Genomic DNA, 18,600 nt, shown 5'->3' on the forward strand with positions numbered 1-18,600 from the left:
CACCCATGAAATGTCGAAAAAGATGCGGGGCAAGATGCTCACAGCACCTGGTATTCCCAAGCGGTCTCCCAATCAGGTACTAAACAGGCCGAACGATGCTTGGCTTCCGAGATCGGACGAGATCGGGCCTTTTCAGGGTGGTATGGCCGTGAGCGGTACTGCTCTTGCAGATGGACACCCATGAAATGTCGAAAAAGATGCGGGGCATGGTTCTCACAGCACCTGGTATTCCCAAGCGGTCTCCCAATCAGGTACTAAACAGGCCGAACCATGCTTGACTTCCGAGATCGGACGAGATCGGACGAGATCAGGCCTTTTCAGGGTGGTATGGCCGTGAGCGGTACTGCTCTTGCAGATGGACACCCATGAAATGTCGAAAAAGATGCGGGGCATGATGCTCACAGCACCTGGTATTCCCAAGCGGTCTCCCAGTCAGGTGCTAACCAGGCCGACACATGCTGGGCTGCCGAGATCGGACGAGATCGGGCCTTTTCAGGGTGGTATGGCCGTGAGCGGTACTGCTCTTGCAGATGGACACCCATGAAATGTCGAAAAAGATGCGGGGTATGATGCTCACAGCACCTGGTATTCCCAAGCGGTCTCCCAATCAGGTACTAACCAGGCCAAACCATGCTTGGCTTCCGGGATCGAAAGAGATCGGGCCTTTTCAGGGTGGTATGGCCGTGAGCGGTACTGCTCTTGCAGATGGACACCCATGAAATGTCGAAAAAGATGCGGGGTATGATGCTCACAGCACCTGGTATTCCCAAGCGGTCTCCCAATCAGGTACTAATCAGGCCGAACGATGCTTGGCTTCCGAGATCGGACGAGATCGGGCCTTTTCAGGGTGGTATGGCCGTGAGCGGTACTCCTCTTGCAGATGGACACCCATGAAATGTCGAAAAAGATGCGGGGCATGGTTCTCACAGCACCTGGTATTCCCAAGCGGTCTCCCAATCAGGTACTAACCAGGCCGAACCATGCTTGGCTTCCGAGATCGGACGAGATCAGACGAGATCGGGCCTTTTCAGGGTGGTATGGCCGTGAGCGGTACTGCTCTTGCAGATGGACACCCATGAAATGTCGAAAAAGACGCGGGGTATGATGCTCACAGCACCTAGTATTCCCAAGCGGTCTCCCAATCAGGTACTAACCAGGCCAAACCATGCTTGGCTTCCGTGATCGGACGAGATCGGGCCTTATCAGGGTGGTATGGCCGTGAGCGGTACTGCTTTTGCAGATGGACACCCATGAAATGTCGAAAAAGATGCGGGGTATGATGCTCACAGCACCTGGTATTCCCAAGCGGTCTCCCAATCAGGTACTAACCAGGCCGAACCATGCTTGGCTTCCGAGATCGGGCCTTATCAGGGTGGTATGGCCGTGAGCGGTACTGCTCTTGCAGATGGACACCCATGAAATGTCGAAAAAGATGCGGGGTATGATGCTCACAGCACCTGGTATTCCCAAGCGGTCTCCCAATCAGGTACTAACCAGGCCGAACCATGCTTGGCTTCCGAGATCGGGCGAGTTCGGGCCTTATCAGGGTGGTATGGCCGTGAGCGGTACTGCCCTTGCAGATGGACACCCATGAAATGTCGAAAAAGATGCGGGGCATGATGCTCACAGCACCTGGTATTCCCAAGCGGTCTCCCAATCAGGTACTAACCAGGCCGAACCATGCTTGGCTTCCGAGATCCGACGAGATCGGGCCTTTTCAGGGTGGTATGGCCGTGAGCGGTACTGCACTTGCAGATGGACACCCATGAAATGTCGAAAAAGATGCGGGGTATGATGCTCACAGCACCTGGTATTCCCAAGCGGTCTCCCAATCAGGTACTAAACAGGGCGAACCATGCTTGGCTTCCGAGATCGGGCGAGATCGGGCCTTTTCAGGGTGGTATGGCCGTGAGCGGTACTGCTCTTGCAGATGGACACCCATGAAATGTCGAAAAAGATGCGGGGTATGATGCTCACAGCACCTGGTATTCCCAAGCGGTCTCCCAATCAGGTACTAAACAGGCCGAACAATGCTTGGCTTCCGAGATCGGACGAGATCGGGCCTTTTCAGGGTGGTATATCCGTGAGCGGTACCGCAATTGCAGATGGACACCCATGAAATGTCGAAAAAGATGCGGGGTATGATGCTCACAGCACCTGGTATTCCCAAGCGGTCTCCCAATCAGGTACTAACCAGGCCGAACCATGCTTGGCTTCCGAGATCGGATGAGATCGGGCCTTTTCAGGGTGGTATGGCCGTGAGCGGTACTGCTTTTGCAGATGGACACCCATGAAATGTCGAAAAAGATGCGGGGTATGATGCTCACAGCACCTGGTATTCCCAAGCGGTCTCCCAATCAGGTACTAACCAGGCCGAACCATGCTTGGCTTCCGAGATCGGACGAGGTCGGGCCTTTTCAGGGTGGTATGGCCATGGCAGGTACTGCTCTTGCAGATGGACACCCATGAAATGTCGAAAAAGATGCGGGGTATGATGCTCACAGCACCTGGTATTCCCAAGCGGTCTCCCAATCAGGTACTAACCAGGCCGAACCATGCTTGGCTGCCGAGATCGGACGAGATCGGACGAGATCGGGCCTTATCAGGGTGGTATGGCCGTGAGCGGTATTGCTCTTGCAGATGGACACCAATGAAATGTCGAAAAAGATGCGGGGTATGATGCTCACAGCACCTGGTATTCCCAAGCGGTCTCCCAATCAGGTACTAACCAGGCCGAACCATGCTTGGCTGCCGAGATCGGACGAGATCGGACGAGATCGGGCCTTTTCAGGGTGGTATGGCCGTGAGCGGTACTGCACTAGTAGATGGACACCCATGAAATGTCGAAAAAGATGCGGGGTATGATGCTCACAGCACCTGGTATTCCCAAGCGGTCTCCCAATCAGGTACTAAACAGGCCGAACCATGCTAGGCTTCCGAGATCGGACGAGATCGGGCCTTTTCAGGGTGGTATGGCCGTGAGCGGTACTGCACTAGCAGATGGACACCCATGAAATGTCGAAAAAGATGCGGGGTATGATGCTCACAGCACCTGGTATTCCCAAGCGGTCTCCCAATCAGGTACTATACAGGCCGAACAATGCTTGGCTTCCGAGATCGGACGAGATCGGGCGAGATCGGGCAAGATCGGGCCTTATCAGGGTGGTATGGCCGTGAGCGATACTGCACTTGCAGATGGACACCCATGAAATGTCGAAAAAGATGCGGGGTATGATGCTCACAGCACCTGGTATTCCCAAGCGGTCTCCCAATCAGGTACTAAACAGGCTGAACCATGCTTGGCTTCCGATATCGGACGAGATCAGGCCTTTTCAGGGTGGTATGGCCGTGAGTAGTACTGCTCATGCAGATGGACACCCATGAAATGTCGAAAAAGTTCCGGGGTATGATGCTCACAGCACCTGGTATTCCCAAGCGGTCTCCCAATCAGGTACTAACCAGGCCGAACCATGCTTGGCTTCCAAGATCAGAAGAGATCGGGCCTTTACAGGGTGGTATGGCCGTAAGCGGTACTTCTCTTGCAGATGGACACCCATGAAATGTCGAAAAATATGCGGGGTATGATGCTCACAGCACCTGGTATTCCCAAGCGGTCACCCAATCAGGTACTAACCAGGCCGAACCATGATTGGCTTCCGAGATCAGACGAGATCGGGCCTTTTCAGGGTGGTATGGCCATGAGCGGTACTGCTCTTGCAGATGGACACCCATGAAATGTCGAAAAAGATGCGAGGTATGATGCTCACAGCACCTGGTATTCCCAAGCGGTCTCCCAATCAGGTACTAAACAGGCCGAACCATGCTTGGCTGCCGAGATCGGGCGAGATCGGGCCTTTTCAGGGTGGTATGGCCGTGAGCGATACTGCACTTGCAGATGGACACCCATGAAATGTCGAAAAAGATGCGGGGTATGATGCTCACAGCACCTGGTATTCCCAAGCGGTCTCCCAATCAGGTACTAACCAGGCCGAACCATGCTTGGCTTCCGAGATCGGACGAGATCGGGCCTTTTCAGGGTGGTATGGCCGTGAGCGGTACTGCTTTTGCAGATGGACACCCATGAAATGTCGAAAAAGATGCGGGGTATGATGCTCACAGCACCTGGTATTCCCAAGCGGTCTCCCAATCAGGTACTAACCAGGCCGAACCATGCTTGGCTTCCGAGATTGGACGAGGTCGGGCCTTTTCAGGGTGGTATGGCCATGGCAGGTACTGCTCTTGCAGATGGACACCCATGAAATGTCGAAAAAGATGCGGGGTATGACGCTCACAGCACCTGGTAGTCCCAAGCGGTCTCCCAATCAGGTACTAACCAGGCCGAACCATGCTTGGCTGCCGAGATCGGACGAGATCGGACGAGATCGGGCCTTATCAGGGTGGTATGGCCGTGAGCGGTATTGCTCTTGCAGATGGACACCCATGAAAAGTCGAAAAAGATGCGGGGTATGATGCTCACAGCACCTGGTATTCCCAAGCGGTCTCCCAATCAGGTACTAACCAGGCCGAACCATGCTTGGCTGCCGAGATCGGACGAGATCGGACGAGATCGGGCCTTTTCAGGGCGGTATGGCCGTGAGCGGTACTGCACTAACAGATGGACACCCATGAAATGTCGAAAAAGATGCGGGGTATGATGCTCACAGCACCTGGTATTCCCAAGCGGTCTCCCAATCAGGTACTAAACAGGCCGAACCATGCTAGGCTTCCGAGATCGGACGAGATCGGGCCTTTTCAGGGTGGTATGGCCGTGAGCGGTACTGCACTAGCAGATGGACACCCATGAAATGTCGAAAAAGATGCGGGGTATGATGCTCACAGCACCTGGTATTCCCAAGCGGTCTCCCAATCAGGTACTAACCAGGCCGAACCATGCTTGGCTGCCGAGATCGGACGAGATTGGGCCTTTTCAGGGTGGTATGGCCGTGAGCGGTACTGCACTAGCAGATGGACACCCATGAAATGTCGAAAAAGATGCGGGGTATGATGCTCACAGCACCTGGTATTCCCAAGCGGTCTCCCAATCACGTACTAAACAGGCCGAACCATGCTTGGCTTCCGAGATCGGACGAGATCGGGCCTTTTCAGGGTGGTATGGCCGTGAGCGGTACTGCTCTTGCAGATGGACACCCATGAAATGTCGAAAAAGATGCGGGGTATGATGCTCACAGCACCTGGTATTCCCAAGCGGTCTCCCAATCAGGTACTAAACAGGCCGAACCACGCTTGGCTTCCGAGATCGGACGAGATCGGGCCTTTTCAGGGTGGTATGGCCGTGAGCGGTACTGCTCTTGCAGATGGACACCCATGAAATGTCCAAAAAGATGCGGGGTATGATGCTCACAGCACCTGGTATTCCCAAGCGGTCTCCCAATCAGGTACTAACCAGGCCGAACAATGCTTGGCTGCCGAGATCGGACGAGATCGGACGAGATCGGGCCTTATCAGGGTGGTATGGCCGTGAGCGGTATTGCTCTTGCAGATGGACACCCATGAAATGTCGAAAAAGATGCGGGGTATGATGCTCACAGCACCTGGTATTCCCAAGCGGTCTCCCAATCAGGTCCTAAACAGGCCGAACCATGCTTGGCTTCCGAGATCAGACGAGATCGGGCCTTTTTAGGGTGGTATGGCCGTGAGCGGTACTGCACTAGCAGATGGACACCCATGAAATGTTGAAAAAGATGCGGGGTATGATGCTCACAGCACCTGGTATTCCCAAGCGGTCTCCCAATCAGGTACTAAACAGGCCGAACCGTGCTTGGCTTCCGAGATCGGACGAGATCGGGCCTTTTCAGGGTGGTATGGCCGTGAGCGGTACTGCTCTTGCAGATGGACACCCATGAAATGTCGAAAAAGATGCGGGGTATGATGCTCACAGCACCTGGTATTCCCAAGCGGTCTCCCAATCAGGTACTGACCAGGCCGAACTATGCTTGGCTTCCGAGATCGGACGAGATCGGGCCTTCTCAGGGTGGTATGGCCGTGAGCGGTACTGCTCTTGCAGATGGACACCCATGAAATGTCGAAAAAGATGCGGGGCATGGTTCTCACAGCACCTGGTATTCCCAAGCGGTCTCCCAATCAGGTACTAACCAGGCCGAACCATGCTTGGCTTCCAAGATCGGACGAGATCGGACGAGATCGGGCCTTTTCAGGGTGGTATGGCCGTGAGTGGTACTGCTCTTGCAGATGGACACCCATGAAATGTCGAAAAAGATGCGGGGTATGATGCTCACAGCACCTGGAATTCCCAAGCGGTCTCCCAATCAGGTACTAACCAGGCCGAACCATGCTTGGCTGCCGAGATCAGACGAGATCGGACGAGATCGGGCCTTTTCAGGGTGGTATGGCCGTGAGCGGTCCTGGTCTTGCAGATGGACACCCATGAAATGTCGAAAAAGATGCGGGGTATGACGCTCACAGCACCTGGTATTCCCAAGCGGTCTCCCAATCAGGTACTAACCAGGCCGAACAATGCTTGGCTGCAGAGATCGGACGAGATCGGGCCTTTTCAGGGTGGTATGGCCGTGAGCGGTACTGCCCTTGCAGATGGACACCCATGAAATGTCGAAAAAGATGCGGGGTATGATGCTCACAGCACCTGGTATTCCCAAGCGGTCTCCCAATCAGGTACTAACCAGGCCGAACCATGCTTGGCTTCCGAGATCGGACGAGATCGGGCCTTTTCAGGGTGGTATGGCCGTGAGCGGTACTGCTTTTGCAGATGGACACCCATGAAATGTCGAAAAAGATGCGGGGTATGATGCTCACAGCACCTGGTATTCCCAAGCGGTCTCCCAATCAGGTACTAACCAGGCCGAACCATGCTTGGCTTCCGAGATCGGACGAGGTCGGGCCTTTTCAGGGTGGTATGGCCATGGCAGGTACTGCTCTTGCAGATGGACACCCATGAAATGTCGAAAAAGATGCGGGGTATGATGCTCACAGCACCTGGTATTCCCAAGCGGTCTCCCAATCAGGTACTAACCAGGCCGAACCATGCTTGGCTGCCGAGATCGGACGAGATCGGACGAGATCGGGCCTTATCAGGGTGGTATGGCCGTGAGCGGTATTGCTCTTGCAGATGGACACCAATGAAATGTCGAAAAAGATGCGGGGTATGATGCTCACAGCACCTGGTATTCCCAAGCGGTCTCCCAATCAGGTACTAACCAGGCCGAACCATGCTTGGCTGCCGAGATCGGACGAGATCGGACGAGATCGGGCCTTTTCAGGGTGGTATGGCCGTGAGCGGTACTGCACTAGCAGATGGACACCCATGAAATGTCGAAAAAGATGCGGGGTATGATGCTCACAGCACCTGGTATTCCCAAGCGGTCTCCCAATCATGTACTAAACAGGCCGAACCATGCTAGGCTTCCGAGATCGGACGAGATCGGGCCTTTTCAGGGTGGTATGGCCGTGAGCGGTACTGCACTAGCAGATGGACACCCATGAAATGTCGAAAAAGTTGCGGGGTATGATGCTCACAGCACCTGGTATTCCCAAAAGGTCTCCCAATCAGGTACTATACAGGCCGAACAATGCTTGGCTTCCGAGATCGGACGAGATCGGGCGAGATCGGGCAAGATCGGGCCTTATCAGGGTGGTATGGCCGTGAGCGATACTGCACTTGCAGATGGACACCCATGAAATGTCGAAAAAGATGCGGGGAATGATGCTCACAGCACCTGGTATTCCCAAGCGGTCTCCCAATCAGGTACTAAACAGGCTGAACCATGCTTGGCTTCCGATATCGGACGAGATCAGGCCTTTTCAGGGTGGTATGGCCGTGAGTAGTACTGCTCATGCAGATGGACACCCATGAAATGTCGAAAAAGTTCCGGGGTATGATGCTCACAGCACCTGGTATTCCCAAGCGGTCTCCCAATCAGGTACTAACCAGGCCGAACCATGCTTGGCTTCCAAGATCAGAAGAGATCGGGCCTTTACAGGGTGGTATGGCCGTAAGCGGTACTTCTCTTGCAGATGGACACCCATGAAATGTCGAAAAATATGCGGGGTATGATGCTCACAGCACCTGGTATTCCCAAGCGGTCACCCAATCAGGTACTAACCAGGCCGAACCATGATTGGCTTCCGAGATCAGACGAGATCGGGCCTTTTCAGGGTGGTATGGCCATGAGCGGTACTGCTCTTGCAGATGGACACCCATGAAATGTCGAAAAAGATGCGAGGTATGATGCTCACAGCACCTGGTATTCCCAAGCGGTCTCCCAATCAGGTACTAAACAGGCCGAACCATGCTTGGCTGCCGAGATCGGACGAAATCGGGCGAGATCGGGCCTTATCAGGGTGGTATGGCCGTGAGCGGTACTGCACTAGCAGATGGACACCCATGAAATGTCGAAAAAGATGCGGGGTATGATGCTCACAGCACCTGGTATTCCCAAGCGGTCTCCCAATCAGGTACTAACCAGGCCGAACCATGCTTGGCTGCCGAGATCGGACGAGATCGGGCGGGATCGGGCCTTATCAGGGTGGTATGGCCGTGAGCGGTACTGCTCTTGCAGATGGACATCCATGAAATGTCGAAAAAGATGCGGGGTATGATGCTCACAGCACCTGGTATTCCCAAGCAGTCTCCCAATCCGGTACTAAACAGGCCGAACCATGCTTGGCTTCCGAGATCGGACGAGATCGGGCCTTTTCAGGGTGGTATGGCCGTGAGCGGTACTGCACTAGCAGATGGACACCCATGAAATGTCGAAAAAGATGCGGGGTACGATGCTCACAGCACCTGGTATTCCGAAGCGGTCTCCCAATCAGGTACTAAACAGGCCGAACCATGCTTGGCTGCCGAGATCGGACGAGATCGGGCCTTTTCAGGGTGGTATGGCCGTGAGCGGTACTGCACTAGCAGATGGACACCCATGAAATGTCGAAAAAGATGCGGGGTATGATGCTCACATCACCTGGTATTTCCAAGCGGTCTCCCAATCAGGTACTAACCAGGCCGAACCATGCTTGGCTTCCGAGATCGGACGAGATCGGGCCTTTTCAGGGTGGTATGGCCGTGAGCGGTACTGCACTAGCAGATGGACACCCATGAAATGTCGAAAAAGATGCGGGGTTTGATGCTCACAGCACCTGGTATTCCCAAGCGGTCTCCCAATCAGGTACTAACCAGGCCGAATCATGCTTGGCTGCCGAGATCGGGCGAGATCGGGCCTTTTCAGGGTGGTATGGCCGTGAGCGATACTGCACTTGCAGATGGACACCCATGAAATGTCGAAAAAGATGCGGGGTATGATGCTCACAGCACCTGGTATTCCCAAGCGGTCTCCCAATCAGGTACTAACCAGGCCGAACCATGCTTGGCTTCCGAGATCGGACGAGATCGGGCCTTTTCAGGGTGGTATGGCCGTGAGCGGTACTGCTTTTGCAGATGGACACCCATGAAATGTCGAAAAAGATGCGGGGTATGATGCTCACAGCACCTGGTATTCCCAAGCGGTCTCCCAATCAGGTACTAACCAGGCCGAACCATGCTTGGCTTCCGAGATTGGACGAGGTCGGGCCTTTTCAGGGTGGTATGGCCATGGCAGGTACTGCTCTTGCAGATGGACACCCATGAAATGTCGAAAAAGATGCGGGGTATGACGCTCACAGCACCTGGTAGTCCCAAGCGGTCTCCCAATCAGGTACTAACCAGGCCGAACCATGCTTGGCTGCCGAGATCGGACGAGATCGGACGAGATCGGGCCTTATCAGGGTGGTATGGCCGTGAGCGGTATTGCTCTTGCAGATGGACACCCATGAAAAGTCGAAAAAGATGCGGGGTATGATGCTCACAGCACCTGGTATTCCCAAGCGGTCTCCCAATCAGGTACTAACCAGGCCGAACCATGCTTGGCTGCCGAGATCGGACGAGATCGGACGAGATCGGGCCTTTTCAGGGCGGTATGGCCGTGAGCGGTACTGCACTAACAGATGGACACCCATGAAATGTCGAAAAAGATGCGGGGTATGATGCTCACAGCACCTGGTATTCCCAAGCGGTCTCCCAATCAGGTACTAAACAGGCCGAACCATGCTAGGCTTCCGAGATCGGACGAGATCGGGCCTTTTCAGGGTGGTATGGCCGTGAGCGGTACTGCACTAGCAGATGGACACCCATGAAATGTCGAAAAAGATGCGGGGTATGATGCTCACAGCACCTGGTATTCCCAAGCGGTCTCCCAATCAGGTACTAACCAGGCCGAACCATGCTTGGCTGCCGAGATCGGACGAGATTGGGCCTTTTCAGGGTGGTATGGCCGTGAGCGGTACTGCACTAGCAGATGGACACCCATGAAATGTCGAAAAAGATGCGGGGTATGATGCTCACAGCACCTGGTATTCCCAAGCGGTCTCCCAATCACGTACTAAACAGGCCGAACCATGCTTGGCTTCCGAGATCGGACGAGATCGGGCCTTTTCAGGGTGGTATGGCCGTGAGCGGTACTGCTCTTGCAGATGGACACCCATGAAATGTCGAAAAAGATGCGGGGTATGATGCTCACAGCACCTGGTATTCCCAAGCGGTCTCCCAATCAGGTACTAAACAGGCCGAACCATGCTTGGCTTCCGAGATCGGACGAGATCGGGCCTTTTCAGGGTGGTATGGCCGTGAGCGGTACTGCTCCTGCAGATGGACACCCATGAAATGTCCAAAAAGATGCGGGGTATGATGCTCACAGCACCTGGTATTCCCAAGCGGTCTCCCAATCAGGTACTAACCAGGCCGAACCATGCTTGGCTGCCGAGATCGGACGAGATCGGACGAGATCGGGCCTTATCAGGGTGGTATGGCCGTGAGCGGTATTGCTCTTGCAGATGGACACCCATGAAATGTCGAAAAAGATGCGGGGTATGATGCTCACAGCACCTGGTATTCCCAAGCGGTCTCCCAATCAGGTCCTAAACAGGCCGAACCATGCTTGGCTTCCGAGATCAGACGAGATCGGGCCTTTTTAGGGTGGTATGGCCGTGAGCGGTACTGCACTAGCAGATGGACACCCATGAAATGTTGAAAAAGATGCGGGGTATGATGCTCACAGCACCTGGTATTCCCAAGCGGTCTCCCAATCAGGTACTAAACAGGCCGAACCGTGCTTGGCTTCCGAGATCGGACGAGATCGGGCCTTTTCAGGGTGGTATGGCCGTGAGCGGTACTGCTCTTGCAGATGGACACCCATGAAATGTCGAAAAAGATGCGGGGTATGATGCTCACAGCACCTGGTATTCCCAAGCGGTCTCCCAATCAGGTACTGACCAGGCCGAACAATGCTTGGCTTCCGAGATCGGACGAGATCGGGCCTTTTCAGGGTGGTATGTCCGTGAGCGGTACTGTACTAGCAGATGGACACCCATGAAATGTCGAAAAAGATGCGGGGTATGATGCTCACAGCACCTGGTATTCCCAAGCGGTCTCCCAATCAGGTACTAACCAGGCCGAACCATGCTTGGCTGCCGAGATCGGACGAGATCGGGCGAGATCGGGCCTTATCAGGGTGGTATGGCCGTGAGCGGTACTGCTCTTGCAGATGGACACCCATGAAATGTCGAATAAGATGCGGGGTATGATGCTCACAGGACCTTGTATTCCCAAGCGGTCTCCCAATCAGGTACTAAACAGGCCGAACCATGCTTGGCTGCCGAGATCGGGCGAGATCGGGCCTTTTCAGGGTGGTATGGCCGTGAGCGGTACTGCACTAGCAGATGGACACCCATGAAATGTCGAAAAAGATGCGGGGTATGATGCTCAAAGTACCTGATATTCCCAAGCGGTCTCCCAATCAGGTACTAAACAGGCCGAACCATGCTTGGCTTCCGAGATCGGACGAGATCGGGCCTTTTCAGGGTGGTATGGCCGTGAGCGGTACTGCACTAGCAGATGGACACCCATGAAATGTCAAAAAAGATGCGGGGTATGATGCTCACAGCACCTGGTATTCCCAAGCGGTCTCCCAATCAGGTACTAACCAGGCCGAACCATGCTTGGCTGCCGAGATCGGACGAGATCGGACGAGATCGGGCCTTTTCAGGGTGGTATGGCCGTGAGCGTTACTGCTCTTGCAGATGGACACCCATGAAATGTCGAAAAAGATGCGGGGTATGATGCTCACAGCACCTGGTATTCCCAAGCGGTCTCCCAATCAGGTACTAAACAGGCCGAACCATGCTTGGCTTCCGAGATCAGACGAGATCGGGCCTTATCAGGGTGGTATGGCCGTGAGCAGTACTGCACTAGCAGATGGACACCCATGAAATGTCGAAAAAGATGCGGGGTATGATGCTCACAGCACCTGGTATTCCCAAGCGGTCTCCCAATCAGGTACTAAACAGGCCGAACCATGCTTGGCTGCCGAGATCGGACGAGATCGGACGAGATCGGGCCTTATCAGGGTGGTATGGCCGTGAGCGGTACTGCACTAGCAGATGGACACCCATGAAATGTCGAAAAAGATGCGGGGTATGATGCTCACAGCACCTGGTATTCCCAAGCGGTCTCCCAATCAGGTACTAAACAGGCCGAACCATGCTTGGCTGCCGAGATCGGACGAGATCGGACGAGATCGGGCCTTATCAGGGTGGTATGGCCGTGAGCGGTACTGCACTAGCAGATGGACACCCATGAAATGTCGAAAAAGATGCGGGGTATGATGCTCACAGCACCTGGTATTCCCAAGCGGTCTCCCAATCAGGTACTAACCAGGCCGAACCATGCTTGGCTGCCGAGATCGGACGAGATCGGACGAGATCGGGCCTTTTCAGGGTGGTATGGCCGTGAGCGTTACTGCTCTTGCAGATGGACACCCATGAAATGTCGAAAAAGATGCGGGGTATGATGCTCACAGCACCTGGTATTCCCAAGCGGTCTCCCAATCAGGTATTAAACAGGCCGAACCATGCTTGGCTTCCGAGATCGGACGAGATCGGGCCTTTTCAGGGTGGTATGGCCGTGGGCAGTACTGCTCCTGCAGATGGACACCCATGAAATGTCGAAAAAGATGCGGGGTATGATGCTCACAGCACCTGGTATTCCCAAGCGGTCTCCCAATCAGGTACTAACCAGGCCGAACCATGCTTGGCTGCCGAGATCGGACGAGATTGGGCCTTTTCAGGGTGGTATGGCCGTGAGCGGTACTGCACTAGCAGATGGACACCCATGAAATGTCGAAAAAGATGCGGGGTATGATGCTCACAGCACCTGGTATTCCCAAGCGGTCTCCCAATCACGTACTAAACAGGCCGAACCATGCTTGGCTTCCGAGATCGGACGAGATCGGGCCTTTTCAGGGTGGTATGGCCGTGAGCGGTACTGCTCTTGCAGATGGACACCCATGAAATGTCGAAAAAGATGCGGGGTATGATGCTCACAGCACCTGGTATTCCCAAGCGGTCTCCCAATCAGGTACTAAACAGGCCGAACCATGCTTGGCTTCCGAAATCGGACGAGATCGGGCCTTTTCAGGGTGGTATGGCCGTGAGCGGTACTGCTCCTGCAGATGGACACCCATGAAATGTCCAAAAAGATGCGGGGTATGATGCTCACAGCACCTGGTATTCCCAAGCGGTCTCCCAATCAGGTACTAACCAGGCCGAACCATGCTTGGCTGCCGAGATCGGACGAGATCGGACGAGATCGGGCCTTATCAGGGTGGTATGGCCGTGAGCGGTATTGCTCTTGCAGATGGACACCCATGAAATGTCGAAAAAGATGCGGGGTATGATGCTCACAGCACCTGGTATTCCCAAGCGGTCTCCCAATCAGGTCCTAAACAGGCCGAACCATGCTTGGCTTCCGAGATCAGACGAGATCGGGCCTTTTTAGGGTGGTATGGCCGTGAGCGGTACTGCACTAGCAGATGGACACCCATGAAATGTTGAAAAAGATGCGGGGTATGATGCTCACAGCACCTGGTATTCCCAAGCGGTCTCCCAATCAGGTACTAAACAGGCCGAACCGTGCTTGGCTTCCGAGATCGGACGAGATCGGGCCTTTTCAGGGTGGTATGGCCGTGAGCGGTACTGCTCTTGCAGATGGACACCCATGAAATGTCGAAAAAGATGCGGGGTATGATGCTCACAGCACCTGGTATTCCCAAGCGGTCTCCCAATCAGGTACTGACCAGGCCGAACAATGCTTGGCTTCCGAGATCGGACGAGATCGGGCCTTTTCAGGGTGGTATGGCCGTGAGCGGTACTGTACTAGCAGATGGACACCCATGAAATGTCGAAAAAGATGCGGGGTATGATGCTCACAGCACCTGGTATTCCCAAGCGGTCTCCCAATCAGGTACTAACCAGGCCGAACCATGCTTGGCTGCCGAGATCGGACGAGATCGGGCGAGATCGGGCCTTATCAGGGTGGTATGGCCGGGAGCGGTACTGCTCTTGCAGATGGACACCCATGAAATGTCGAATAAGATGCGGGGTATGATGCTCACAGGACCTTGTATTCCCAAGCGGTCTCCCAATCAGGTACTAAACAGGCCGAACCATGCTTGGATGCCGAGATCGGGCGAGATCGGGCCTTTTCAGGGTGGTATGGCCGTGAGCGGTACTGCACTAGCAGATGGACACCCATGAAATGTCGAAAAAGATGCGGGGTATGATGCTCAAAGTACCTGATATTCCCAAGCGGTCTCCCAATCAGGTACTAAACAGGCCGAACCATGCTTGGCTTCCGAGATCGGACGAGATCGGGCCTTTTCAGGGTGGTATGGCCGTGAGCGGTACTGCACTAGCAGATGGACACCCATGAAATGTCGAAAAAGATGCGGGGTATGATGCTCACAGCACCTGGTATTCCCAAGCGGTCTCCCAATCAGGTACTAACCAGGCCGAACCATGCTTGGCTGCCGAGATCGGACGAGATCGGACGAGATCGGGCCTTTTCAGGGTGGTATGGCCGTGAGCGTTACTGCTCTTGCAGATGGACACCCATGAAATGTCGAAAAAGATGCGGGGTATGATGCTCACAGCACCTGGTATTCCCAAGCGGTCTCCCAATCAGGTACTAAACAGGCCGAACCATGCTTGGCTTCCGAGATCAGACGAGATCGGGCCTTATCAGGGTGGTATGGCCGTGAGCAGTACTGCACTAGCAGATGGACACCCATGAAATGTCGAAAAAGATGCGGGGTATGATGCTCACAGCACCTGGTATTCCCAAGCGGTCTCCCAATCAGGTACTAAACAGGCCGAACCATGCTTGGCTGCCGAGATCGGACGAGATCGGACGAGATCGGGCCTTATCAGGGTGGTATGGCCGTGAGCGGTACTGCACTAGCAGATGGACACCCATGAAATGTCGAAAAAGATGCGGGGTATGATGCTCACAGCACCTGGTATTCCCAAGCGGTCTCCCAATCAGGTACTAAACAGGCCGAACCATGCTTGGCTGCCGAGATCGGACGAGATCGGACGAGATCGGGCCTTATCAGGGTGGTATGGCCGTGAGCGGTACTGCACTAGCAGATGGACACCCATGAAATGTCGAAAAAGATGCGGGGTATGATGCTCACAGCACCTGGTATTCCCAAGCGGTCTCCCAATCAGGTATTAAACAGGCCGAACCATGCTTGGCTTCCGAGATCGGACGAGATCGGGCCTTTTCAGGGTGGTATGGCCGTGGGCAGTACTGCTCCTGCAGATGGACACCCATGAAATGTCGAAAAAGATGCGGGGTATGATGCTCACAGCACCTGGTATTCCCAAGCGGTCTCCCAATCAGGTACTAACCAGGCCGAACCATGCTTGGCTGCCGAGATCGGACGAGATCGGGCCTTTTCAGGGTGGTATGGCCGTGAGCGGTACTACACTAGCAGATGGACACCCATGAAATGTCGAAAAAGATGCGGGGTTTGATGCTCACAGCACCTGGTATTCCCAAGCGGTCTCCCAATCACGTACTAAACATGCCGAACCATGCTTGGCTTCCGAGATCTTACGAGATCGGGCCTTTTCAGGGTGGTATGGCCGTGAGCGGTACTGCACTAGCAGATGGACACCCATGAAATGTCGAAAAAGATGCGGGGTATGATGCTCACAGCACCTGGTATTCCCAAGCGGTCTCCCAATCAGGTACTAACCAGGCCGAACAATGCTTGGCTGCCGAGATCGGACGAGATCGGACGAGATCGGGCCTTTTCAGGGTGGTATGGCCGTGAGCGGTACTGCACTAGCAGATGGACACCCATGAAATGTCGAAAAAGATGCGGGGTATGATGCTCACTGCACCTGGTATTCCCAAGCGGTCTCCCAGACAGGTACTAACCAGGCCGAACAATGCTTGGCTGCCGAGATCGTACGAGATCGGGCGAGATCGGGCCTTATCAGGGTGGTATGACCGTGAGCGGTACTGCTCTTGCAGATGGACACCCATGAAATGTCGAAAAAGATGCGGGGTATGATGCTCACAGCACCTGGTATTCCCAAGCGGTCTCCCAATCAGGTACTAACCAGGCCGAACCATGCTTGGCTGCCGAGATCGGACGAGATCGGACGAGATCGGGCCTTTTCAGGGTGGTATGGCAGTGAGCGGTACTGCTCTTGCAGATGGACACTTATGAAATGTCGAAAAAGATGCAGGGTATGATGCTCACAGCACCTGGTATTCCCAAGCGGTCTCCCAATCAGGTACTAAACAGGCCGAACCATGCTTGGCTTCCGAGATCAGACGAGATCGGGCCTTTTCAGGGTGGTATGGCCGTGAGCGGTACTGCACTAGCAGATGGACACCCATGAAATGTCGAAAAAGATGCGGGGCAAGATGCTCACAGCACCTGGTATTCCCAAGCGGTCTCCCAATCAGGTACTAACCAGGCCGAACCATGCTTGGCTTCCGAGATCAGACGAGATCGGGCCTTTTCAGGGTGGTATGGCCGTGAGCGGTACTGCTCTTGCAGATGGACACCCATGAAATGTCGAAAAAGATGCGGGGTATGATGCTCACAGCACCTGGTATTCCCAAGCGGTCTCCCAATCAGGTACTAAACAGGCCGAATCATGCTTGGCTGCCGAGATCGGGCGAGATCGGACGAGATCGGGCCTTTTCAGGGTGGTATGGCCGTGAGCGGTACTGCACTAGCAGATGGACACCCATGAAATGTCGAAAAAGATGCGGGGTATGATGCTCACAGCACCTGGTATTCACAAGCGGTCTCCCAATTAGGTACTAAACAGGCCGATCCATGCTTGGCTTCCGAGATCGGACGAGATCGGGCCTTTTCAGGGTGGTATGGCCGTGAGCGGTACTGCACTAGCAGATGGACACCCATGAAATGTCGAAAAAGATGCGGGGTATGATGCTCACAGCACCTGGTATTCCCAAGCGGTCTCCCAATCAGGTACTAACCAGGCCAAACCATGCTTGGCTTCCTAGATCGGGCGAGATCGGGCCTTTTCAGGGTGGTATGGCCGAGAGCGGTAGTGCTTTTGCAGATGGACACCCATGAAATGTCGAAAAAGATGCGGGGTATGATGCTCACAGCACCTGGTATTCCCAAGCGGTCTCCCAATCAGGTACTAACCAGGCCGAACCATGCTTGGCTTTCGAGATCGGAGGAGATTGGGCCTTTTCAGGGTGGTATGGCCGTGAGCGGTACTGCACTAGCAGATGGACACCCATGAAATGTCGAAAAAGATGCGGGGCAAGATGCTCACAGCACCTGGTATTCCCAAGCGGTCTCCCAATCAGGTACTAAACAGGCTGAACCCTGCTTGGCTGCCGAGATCGGACGAGATCGGGCGAGATTGGGCCTTTTCAGGGTGGTATGGCCGTGAGCGGTACTGCTCTTGCAGATGGACACCCATGAAATGTCGAAAAAGATGCGGGGTATGATGCTCAAAGCACCTGGTATTCCCAAGCGGTCTCCCAATCAGGTATTAACCAGGCCGAACCATGCTTGGCTGCCGAGATCGGACGAGATCGGGCGAGATCGGGCCTTATCAGGGTGGTATGGCCCAGAGCGGTACTGCTCTTGCAGATGGACACCCATGAAATGTCGAAAAAAATGCGGGGTATGATGCTCACAGCACCTGGTATTCCCAAGCGGTCTCCCAATCAGGTACTAACCAGGCCGAACCATGCTTTGCTGCCGAGATCGGACGAGATCGGGCGAGATCGGGCCTTATCAGGGTTGTATGGCCGTGAGCGGTACTGCTCTTGCAGATGGACACCCATGAAATGTCGAAAAAGATGCGGGGTAGGATGCTCACAGCACCTGGTATTCCCAAGCGGTCTCCCAATCAGGTACTAACCAGGCCGAATCATGCTTGGCTGCCGAGATCGGACGAGATCGGACGAGATCGGGCCTTTTCAGGATGGTATGGCCGTGAGCGGTACTGCACTAGCAGATGGACACCCATGAAATGTCGAAAAAGATGCGGGGTATGATGCTCACAGCACGTGGTATTCCCAAGCGGTCTCCCAATCAGGTACTAACCAGGCCGACCCATGCTTGGCTGCCGAGATCGGACGAGTTCGGGCGAGATCGGGCCTTATCAGGGTGGTATGGCCGTGAGCGGTACTGCTCTTGCAGATGGACACCCATGAAATGTCGAAAA

General features: G+C 54.5%; 103 pseudogenes; all 103 read right to left on the reverse strand.

Annotated features, from left to right (window-relative positions):
* Nucleotides 1-35: 35 nt before the first annotated feature.
* On the reverse strand, nucleotides 36-154 carry LOC144190702 (5S ribosomal RNA; annotated as a pseudogene).
* A 56-nt stretch (nucleotides 155-210) lies between these two features.
* LOC144185474 (5S ribosomal RNA) lies at nucleotides 211-339 on the reverse strand (annotated as a pseudogene).
* Nucleotides 340-395: 56 nt separating this feature from the next.
* Nucleotides 396-514, reverse strand: LOC144186980 (5S ribosomal RNA; annotated as a pseudogene).
* Nucleotides 515-570: 56 nt separating this feature from the next.
* Nucleotides 571-689, reverse strand: LOC144190607 (5S ribosomal RNA; annotated as a pseudogene).
* Nucleotides 690-745: 56 nt separating this feature from the next.
* On the reverse strand, nucleotides 746-864 carry LOC144189744 (5S ribosomal RNA; annotated as a pseudogene).
* A 56-nt stretch (nucleotides 865-920) lies between these two features.
* LOC144184506 (5S ribosomal RNA) lies at nucleotides 921-1,049 on the reverse strand (annotated as a pseudogene).
* Nucleotides 1,050-1,105: 56 nt separating this feature from the next.
* On the reverse strand, nucleotides 1,106-1,224 carry LOC144181734 (5S ribosomal RNA; annotated as a pseudogene).
* Nucleotides 1,225-1,280: 56 nt separating this feature from the next.
* Nucleotides 1,281-1,389, reverse strand: LOC144186516 (5S ribosomal RNA; annotated as a pseudogene).
* A 56-nt stretch (nucleotides 1,390-1,445) lies between these two features.
* Nucleotides 1,446-1,564, reverse strand: LOC144191472 (5S ribosomal RNA; annotated as a pseudogene).
* A 56-nt stretch (nucleotides 1,565-1,620) lies between these two features.
* On the reverse strand, nucleotides 1,621-1,739 carry LOC144187448 (5S ribosomal RNA; annotated as a pseudogene).
* Nucleotides 1,740-1,795: 56 nt separating this feature from the next.
* LOC144182720 (5S ribosomal RNA) lies at nucleotides 1,796-1,914 on the reverse strand (annotated as a pseudogene).
* Nucleotides 1,915-1,970: 56 nt separating this feature from the next.
* Nucleotides 1,971-2,089, reverse strand: LOC144184247 (5S ribosomal RNA; annotated as a pseudogene).
* Nucleotides 2,090-2,145: 56 nt separating this feature from the next.
* On the reverse strand, nucleotides 2,146-2,264 carry LOC144187960 (5S ribosomal RNA; annotated as a pseudogene).
* Nucleotides 2,265-2,320: 56 nt separating this feature from the next.
* LOC144185420 (5S ribosomal RNA) lies at nucleotides 2,321-2,439 on the reverse strand (annotated as a pseudogene).
* Nucleotides 2,440-2,495: 56 nt separating this feature from the next.
* On the reverse strand, nucleotides 2,496-2,624 carry LOC144183921 (5S ribosomal RNA; annotated as a pseudogene).
* Nucleotides 2,625-2,680: 56 nt separating this feature from the next.
* Nucleotides 2,681-2,809, reverse strand: LOC144182917 (5S ribosomal RNA; annotated as a pseudogene).
* Nucleotides 2,810-2,865: 56 nt separating this feature from the next.
* On the reverse strand, nucleotides 2,866-2,984 carry LOC144191000 (5S ribosomal RNA; annotated as a pseudogene).
* Nucleotides 2,985-3,040: 56 nt separating this feature from the next.
* Nucleotides 3,041-3,179, reverse strand: LOC144187145 (5S ribosomal RNA; annotated as a pseudogene).
* A 56-nt stretch (nucleotides 3,180-3,235) lies between these two features.
* On the reverse strand, nucleotides 3,236-3,354 carry LOC144186213 (5S ribosomal RNA; annotated as a pseudogene).
* Nucleotides 3,355-3,410: 56 nt separating this feature from the next.
* On the reverse strand, nucleotides 3,411-3,529 carry LOC144191418 (5S ribosomal RNA; annotated as a pseudogene).
* Nucleotides 3,530-3,585: 56 nt separating this feature from the next.
* Nucleotides 3,586-3,704, reverse strand: LOC144189142 (5S ribosomal RNA; annotated as a pseudogene).
* Nucleotides 3,705-3,760: 56 nt separating this feature from the next.
* On the reverse strand, nucleotides 3,761-3,879 carry LOC144191301 (5S ribosomal RNA; annotated as a pseudogene).
* Nucleotides 3,880-3,935: 56 nt separating this feature from the next.
* Nucleotides 3,936-4,054, reverse strand: LOC144190506 (5S ribosomal RNA; annotated as a pseudogene).
* A 56-nt stretch (nucleotides 4,055-4,110) lies between these two features.
* LOC144186990 (5S ribosomal RNA) lies at nucleotides 4,111-4,229 on the reverse strand (annotated as a pseudogene).
* Nucleotides 4,230-4,285: 56 nt separating this feature from the next.
* Nucleotides 4,286-4,414, reverse strand: LOC144186776 (5S ribosomal RNA; annotated as a pseudogene).
* A 56-nt stretch (nucleotides 4,415-4,470) lies between these two features.
* Nucleotides 4,471-4,599, reverse strand: LOC144183143 (5S ribosomal RNA; annotated as a pseudogene).
* A 56-nt stretch (nucleotides 4,600-4,655) lies between these two features.
* On the reverse strand, nucleotides 4,656-4,774 carry LOC144191001 (5S ribosomal RNA; annotated as a pseudogene).
* A 56-nt stretch (nucleotides 4,775-4,830) lies between these two features.
* LOC144190620 (5S ribosomal RNA) lies at nucleotides 4,831-4,949 on the reverse strand (annotated as a pseudogene).
* A 56-nt stretch (nucleotides 4,950-5,005) lies between these two features.
* LOC144189766 (5S ribosomal RNA) lies at nucleotides 5,006-5,124 on the reverse strand (annotated as a pseudogene).
* Nucleotides 5,125-5,180: 56 nt separating this feature from the next.
* LOC144188327 (5S ribosomal RNA) lies at nucleotides 5,181-5,299 on the reverse strand (annotated as a pseudogene).
* Nucleotides 5,300-5,355: 56 nt separating this feature from the next.
* LOC144186086 (5S ribosomal RNA) lies at nucleotides 5,356-5,484 on the reverse strand (annotated as a pseudogene).
* Nucleotides 5,485-5,540: 56 nt separating this feature from the next.
* LOC144184714 (5S ribosomal RNA) lies at nucleotides 5,541-5,659 on the reverse strand (annotated as a pseudogene).
* Nucleotides 5,660-5,715: 56 nt separating this feature from the next.
* LOC144187401 (5S ribosomal RNA) lies at nucleotides 5,716-5,834 on the reverse strand (annotated as a pseudogene).
* Nucleotides 5,835-5,890: 56 nt separating this feature from the next.
* On the reverse strand, nucleotides 5,891-6,009 carry LOC144191317 (5S ribosomal RNA; annotated as a pseudogene).
* Nucleotides 6,010-6,065: 56 nt separating this feature from the next.
* Nucleotides 6,066-6,194, reverse strand: LOC144185806 (5S ribosomal RNA; annotated as a pseudogene).
* A 56-nt stretch (nucleotides 6,195-6,250) lies between these two features.
* On the reverse strand, nucleotides 6,251-6,379 carry LOC144183316 (5S ribosomal RNA; annotated as a pseudogene).
* A 56-nt stretch (nucleotides 6,380-6,435) lies between these two features.
* On the reverse strand, nucleotides 6,436-6,554 carry LOC144183237 (5S ribosomal RNA; annotated as a pseudogene).
* A 56-nt stretch (nucleotides 6,555-6,610) lies between these two features.
* On the reverse strand, nucleotides 6,611-6,729 carry LOC144190517 (5S ribosomal RNA; annotated as a pseudogene).
* A 56-nt stretch (nucleotides 6,730-6,785) lies between these two features.
* On the reverse strand, nucleotides 6,786-6,904 carry LOC144185421 (5S ribosomal RNA; annotated as a pseudogene).
* A 56-nt stretch (nucleotides 6,905-6,960) lies between these two features.
* On the reverse strand, nucleotides 6,961-7,089 carry LOC144183922 (5S ribosomal RNA; annotated as a pseudogene).
* Nucleotides 7,090-7,145: 56 nt separating this feature from the next.
* Nucleotides 7,146-7,274, reverse strand: LOC144182918 (5S ribosomal RNA; annotated as a pseudogene).
* Nucleotides 7,275-7,330: 56 nt separating this feature from the next.
* LOC144182612 (5S ribosomal RNA) lies at nucleotides 7,331-7,449 on the reverse strand (annotated as a pseudogene).
* Nucleotides 7,450-7,505: 56 nt separating this feature from the next.
* On the reverse strand, nucleotides 7,506-7,644 carry LOC144187204 (5S ribosomal RNA; annotated as a pseudogene).
* Nucleotides 7,645-7,700: 56 nt separating this feature from the next.
* LOC144186215 (5S ribosomal RNA) lies at nucleotides 7,701-7,819 on the reverse strand (annotated as a pseudogene).
* Nucleotides 7,820-7,875: 56 nt separating this feature from the next.
* Nucleotides 7,876-7,994, reverse strand: LOC144191419 (5S ribosomal RNA; annotated as a pseudogene).
* A 56-nt stretch (nucleotides 7,995-8,050) lies between these two features.
* Nucleotides 8,051-8,169, reverse strand: LOC144189144 (5S ribosomal RNA; annotated as a pseudogene).
* A 56-nt stretch (nucleotides 8,170-8,225) lies between these two features.
* On the reverse strand, nucleotides 8,226-8,354 carry LOC144185572 (5S ribosomal RNA; annotated as a pseudogene).
* A 56-nt stretch (nucleotides 8,355-8,410) lies between these two features.
* Nucleotides 8,411-8,539, reverse strand: LOC144182606 (5S ribosomal RNA; annotated as a pseudogene).
* A 56-nt stretch (nucleotides 8,540-8,595) lies between these two features.
* LOC144189554 (5S ribosomal RNA) lies at nucleotides 8,596-8,714 on the reverse strand (annotated as a pseudogene).
* A 56-nt stretch (nucleotides 8,715-8,770) lies between these two features.
* Nucleotides 8,771-8,889, reverse strand: LOC144190870 (5S ribosomal RNA; annotated as a pseudogene).
* Nucleotides 8,890-8,945: 56 nt separating this feature from the next.
* On the reverse strand, nucleotides 8,946-9,064 carry LOC144191578 (5S ribosomal RNA; annotated as a pseudogene).
* A 56-nt stretch (nucleotides 9,065-9,120) lies between these two features.
* On the reverse strand, nucleotides 9,121-9,239 carry LOC144182028 (5S ribosomal RNA; annotated as a pseudogene).
* Nucleotides 9,240-9,295: 56 nt separating this feature from the next.
* Nucleotides 9,296-9,414, reverse strand: LOC144190528 (5S ribosomal RNA; annotated as a pseudogene).
* Nucleotides 9,415-9,470: 56 nt separating this feature from the next.
* On the reverse strand, nucleotides 9,471-9,589 carry LOC144186991 (5S ribosomal RNA; annotated as a pseudogene).
* Nucleotides 9,590-9,645: 56 nt separating this feature from the next.
* On the reverse strand, nucleotides 9,646-9,774 carry LOC144186777 (5S ribosomal RNA; annotated as a pseudogene).
* Nucleotides 9,775-9,830: 56 nt separating this feature from the next.
* Nucleotides 9,831-9,959, reverse strand: LOC144183144 (5S ribosomal RNA; annotated as a pseudogene).
* Nucleotides 9,960-10,015: 56 nt separating this feature from the next.
* Nucleotides 10,016-10,134, reverse strand: LOC144191002 (5S ribosomal RNA; annotated as a pseudogene).
* Nucleotides 10,135-10,190: 56 nt separating this feature from the next.
* Nucleotides 10,191-10,309, reverse strand: LOC144190621 (5S ribosomal RNA; annotated as a pseudogene).
* A 56-nt stretch (nucleotides 10,310-10,365) lies between these two features.
* On the reverse strand, nucleotides 10,366-10,484 carry LOC144189767 (5S ribosomal RNA; annotated as a pseudogene).
* A 56-nt stretch (nucleotides 10,485-10,540) lies between these two features.
* On the reverse strand, nucleotides 10,541-10,659 carry LOC144187599 (5S ribosomal RNA; annotated as a pseudogene).
* Nucleotides 10,660-10,715: 56 nt separating this feature from the next.
* LOC144183923 (5S ribosomal RNA) lies at nucleotides 10,716-10,844 on the reverse strand (annotated as a pseudogene).
* A 56-nt stretch (nucleotides 10,845-10,900) lies between these two features.
* On the reverse strand, nucleotides 10,901-11,019 carry LOC144184715 (5S ribosomal RNA; annotated as a pseudogene).
* A 56-nt stretch (nucleotides 11,020-11,075) lies between these two features.
* Nucleotides 11,076-11,194, reverse strand: LOC144187402 (5S ribosomal RNA; annotated as a pseudogene).
* A 56-nt stretch (nucleotides 11,195-11,250) lies between these two features.
* Nucleotides 11,251-11,369, reverse strand: LOC144182617 (5S ribosomal RNA; annotated as a pseudogene).
* Nucleotides 11,370-11,425: 56 nt separating this feature from the next.
* LOC144182663 (5S ribosomal RNA) lies at nucleotides 11,426-11,554 on the reverse strand (annotated as a pseudogene).
* A 56-nt stretch (nucleotides 11,555-11,610) lies between these two features.
* LOC144186379 (5S ribosomal RNA) lies at nucleotides 11,611-11,729 on the reverse strand (annotated as a pseudogene).
* Nucleotides 11,730-11,785: 56 nt separating this feature from the next.
* LOC144182508 (5S ribosomal RNA) lies at nucleotides 11,786-11,904 on the reverse strand (annotated as a pseudogene).
* A 56-nt stretch (nucleotides 11,905-11,960) lies between these two features.
* On the reverse strand, nucleotides 11,961-12,089 carry LOC144182919 (5S ribosomal RNA; annotated as a pseudogene).
* Nucleotides 12,090-12,145: 56 nt separating this feature from the next.
* LOC144189170 (5S ribosomal RNA) lies at nucleotides 12,146-12,264 on the reverse strand (annotated as a pseudogene).
* A 56-nt stretch (nucleotides 12,265-12,320) lies between these two features.
* On the reverse strand, nucleotides 12,321-12,449 carry LOC144185204 (5S ribosomal RNA; annotated as a pseudogene).
* Nucleotides 12,450-12,505: 56 nt separating this feature from the next.
* LOC144185206 (5S ribosomal RNA) lies at nucleotides 12,506-12,634 on the reverse strand (annotated as a pseudogene).
* Nucleotides 12,635-12,690: 56 nt separating this feature from the next.
* Nucleotides 12,691-12,819, reverse strand: LOC144182921 (5S ribosomal RNA; annotated as a pseudogene).
* Nucleotides 12,820-12,875: 56 nt separating this feature from the next.
* On the reverse strand, nucleotides 12,876-12,994 carry LOC144182241 (5S ribosomal RNA; annotated as a pseudogene).
* A 56-nt stretch (nucleotides 12,995-13,050) lies between these two features.
* LOC144190622 (5S ribosomal RNA) lies at nucleotides 13,051-13,169 on the reverse strand (annotated as a pseudogene).
* Nucleotides 13,170-13,225: 56 nt separating this feature from the next.
* Nucleotides 13,226-13,344, reverse strand: LOC144189768 (5S ribosomal RNA; annotated as a pseudogene).
* Nucleotides 13,345-13,400: 56 nt separating this feature from the next.
* On the reverse strand, nucleotides 13,401-13,519 carry LOC144190055 (5S ribosomal RNA; annotated as a pseudogene).
* A 56-nt stretch (nucleotides 13,520-13,575) lies between these two features.
* Nucleotides 13,576-13,704, reverse strand: LOC144183924 (5S ribosomal RNA; annotated as a pseudogene).
* A 56-nt stretch (nucleotides 13,705-13,760) lies between these two features.
* On the reverse strand, nucleotides 13,761-13,879 carry LOC144184716 (5S ribosomal RNA; annotated as a pseudogene).
* Nucleotides 13,880-13,935: 56 nt separating this feature from the next.
* LOC144187403 (5S ribosomal RNA) lies at nucleotides 13,936-14,054 on the reverse strand (annotated as a pseudogene).
* Nucleotides 14,055-14,110: 56 nt separating this feature from the next.
* On the reverse strand, nucleotides 14,111-14,229 carry LOC144190122 (5S ribosomal RNA; annotated as a pseudogene).
* Nucleotides 14,230-14,285: 56 nt separating this feature from the next.
* Nucleotides 14,286-14,414, reverse strand: LOC144185708 (5S ribosomal RNA; annotated as a pseudogene).
* A 56-nt stretch (nucleotides 14,415-14,470) lies between these two features.
* On the reverse strand, nucleotides 14,471-14,589 carry LOC144185661 (5S ribosomal RNA; annotated as a pseudogene).
* A 56-nt stretch (nucleotides 14,590-14,645) lies between these two features.
* Nucleotides 14,646-14,764, reverse strand: LOC144182509 (5S ribosomal RNA; annotated as a pseudogene).
* Nucleotides 14,765-14,820: 56 nt separating this feature from the next.
* Nucleotides 14,821-14,949, reverse strand: LOC144182922 (5S ribosomal RNA; annotated as a pseudogene).
* Nucleotides 14,950-15,005: 56 nt separating this feature from the next.
* LOC144189171 (5S ribosomal RNA) lies at nucleotides 15,006-15,124 on the reverse strand (annotated as a pseudogene).
* Nucleotides 15,125-15,180: 56 nt separating this feature from the next.
* Nucleotides 15,181-15,309, reverse strand: LOC144185207 (5S ribosomal RNA; annotated as a pseudogene).
* A 56-nt stretch (nucleotides 15,310-15,365) lies between these two features.
* LOC144185209 (5S ribosomal RNA) lies at nucleotides 15,366-15,494 on the reverse strand (annotated as a pseudogene).
* A 56-nt stretch (nucleotides 15,495-15,550) lies between these two features.
* Nucleotides 15,551-15,669, reverse strand: LOC144182242 (5S ribosomal RNA; annotated as a pseudogene).
* A 56-nt stretch (nucleotides 15,670-15,725) lies between these two features.
* On the reverse strand, nucleotides 15,726-15,844 carry LOC144186409 (5S ribosomal RNA; annotated as a pseudogene).
* Nucleotides 15,845-15,900: 56 nt separating this feature from the next.
* On the reverse strand, nucleotides 15,901-16,019 carry LOC144184198 (5S ribosomal RNA; annotated as a pseudogene).
* Nucleotides 16,020-16,075: 56 nt separating this feature from the next.
* On the reverse strand, nucleotides 16,076-16,204 carry LOC144185513 (5S ribosomal RNA; annotated as a pseudogene).
* A 241-nt stretch (nucleotides 16,205-16,445) lies between these two features.
* LOC144184976 (5S ribosomal RNA) lies at nucleotides 16,446-16,574 on the reverse strand (annotated as a pseudogene).
* Nucleotides 16,575-16,630: 56 nt separating this feature from the next.
* Nucleotides 16,631-16,749, reverse strand: LOC144188136 (5S ribosomal RNA; annotated as a pseudogene).
* Nucleotides 16,750-16,805: 56 nt separating this feature from the next.
* LOC144182406 (5S ribosomal RNA) lies at nucleotides 16,806-16,924 on the reverse strand (annotated as a pseudogene).
* Nucleotides 16,925-16,980: 56 nt separating this feature from the next.
* On the reverse strand, nucleotides 16,981-17,109 carry LOC144186646 (5S ribosomal RNA; annotated as a pseudogene).
* A 56-nt stretch (nucleotides 17,110-17,165) lies between these two features.
* Nucleotides 17,166-17,284, reverse strand: LOC144191662 (5S ribosomal RNA; annotated as a pseudogene).
* Nucleotides 17,285-17,340: 56 nt separating this feature from the next.
* On the reverse strand, nucleotides 17,341-17,459 carry LOC144183898 (5S ribosomal RNA; annotated as a pseudogene).
* A 56-nt stretch (nucleotides 17,460-17,515) lies between these two features.
* On the reverse strand, nucleotides 17,516-17,634 carry LOC144182537 (5S ribosomal RNA; annotated as a pseudogene).
* A 56-nt stretch (nucleotides 17,635-17,690) lies between these two features.
* On the reverse strand, nucleotides 17,691-17,819 carry LOC144184159 (5S ribosomal RNA; annotated as a pseudogene).
* A 56-nt stretch (nucleotides 17,820-17,875) lies between these two features.
* On the reverse strand, nucleotides 17,876-18,004 carry LOC144187217 (5S ribosomal RNA; annotated as a pseudogene).
* Nucleotides 18,005-18,060: 56 nt separating this feature from the next.
* LOC144182306 (5S ribosomal RNA) lies at nucleotides 18,061-18,189 on the reverse strand (annotated as a pseudogene).
* A 56-nt stretch (nucleotides 18,190-18,245) lies between these two features.
* LOC144183274 (5S ribosomal RNA) lies at nucleotides 18,246-18,374 on the reverse strand (annotated as a pseudogene).
* A 56-nt stretch (nucleotides 18,375-18,430) lies between these two features.
* LOC144187187 (5S ribosomal RNA) lies at nucleotides 18,431-18,559 on the reverse strand (annotated as a pseudogene).
* Between the last annotated feature and the right edge of the window lie 41 nt (nucleotides 18,560-18,600).

This window comes from Stigmatopora nigra, unplaced genomic scaffold, assembly GCF_051989575.1.
Source record: "Stigmatopora nigra isolate UIUO_SnigA unplaced genomic scaffold, RoL_Snig_1.1 HiC_scaffold_24, whole genome shotgun sequence".
Taxonomy (NCBI): domain Eukaryota; kingdom Metazoa; phylum Chordata; class Actinopteri; order Syngnathiformes; family Syngnathidae; genus Stigmatopora; species Stigmatopora nigra.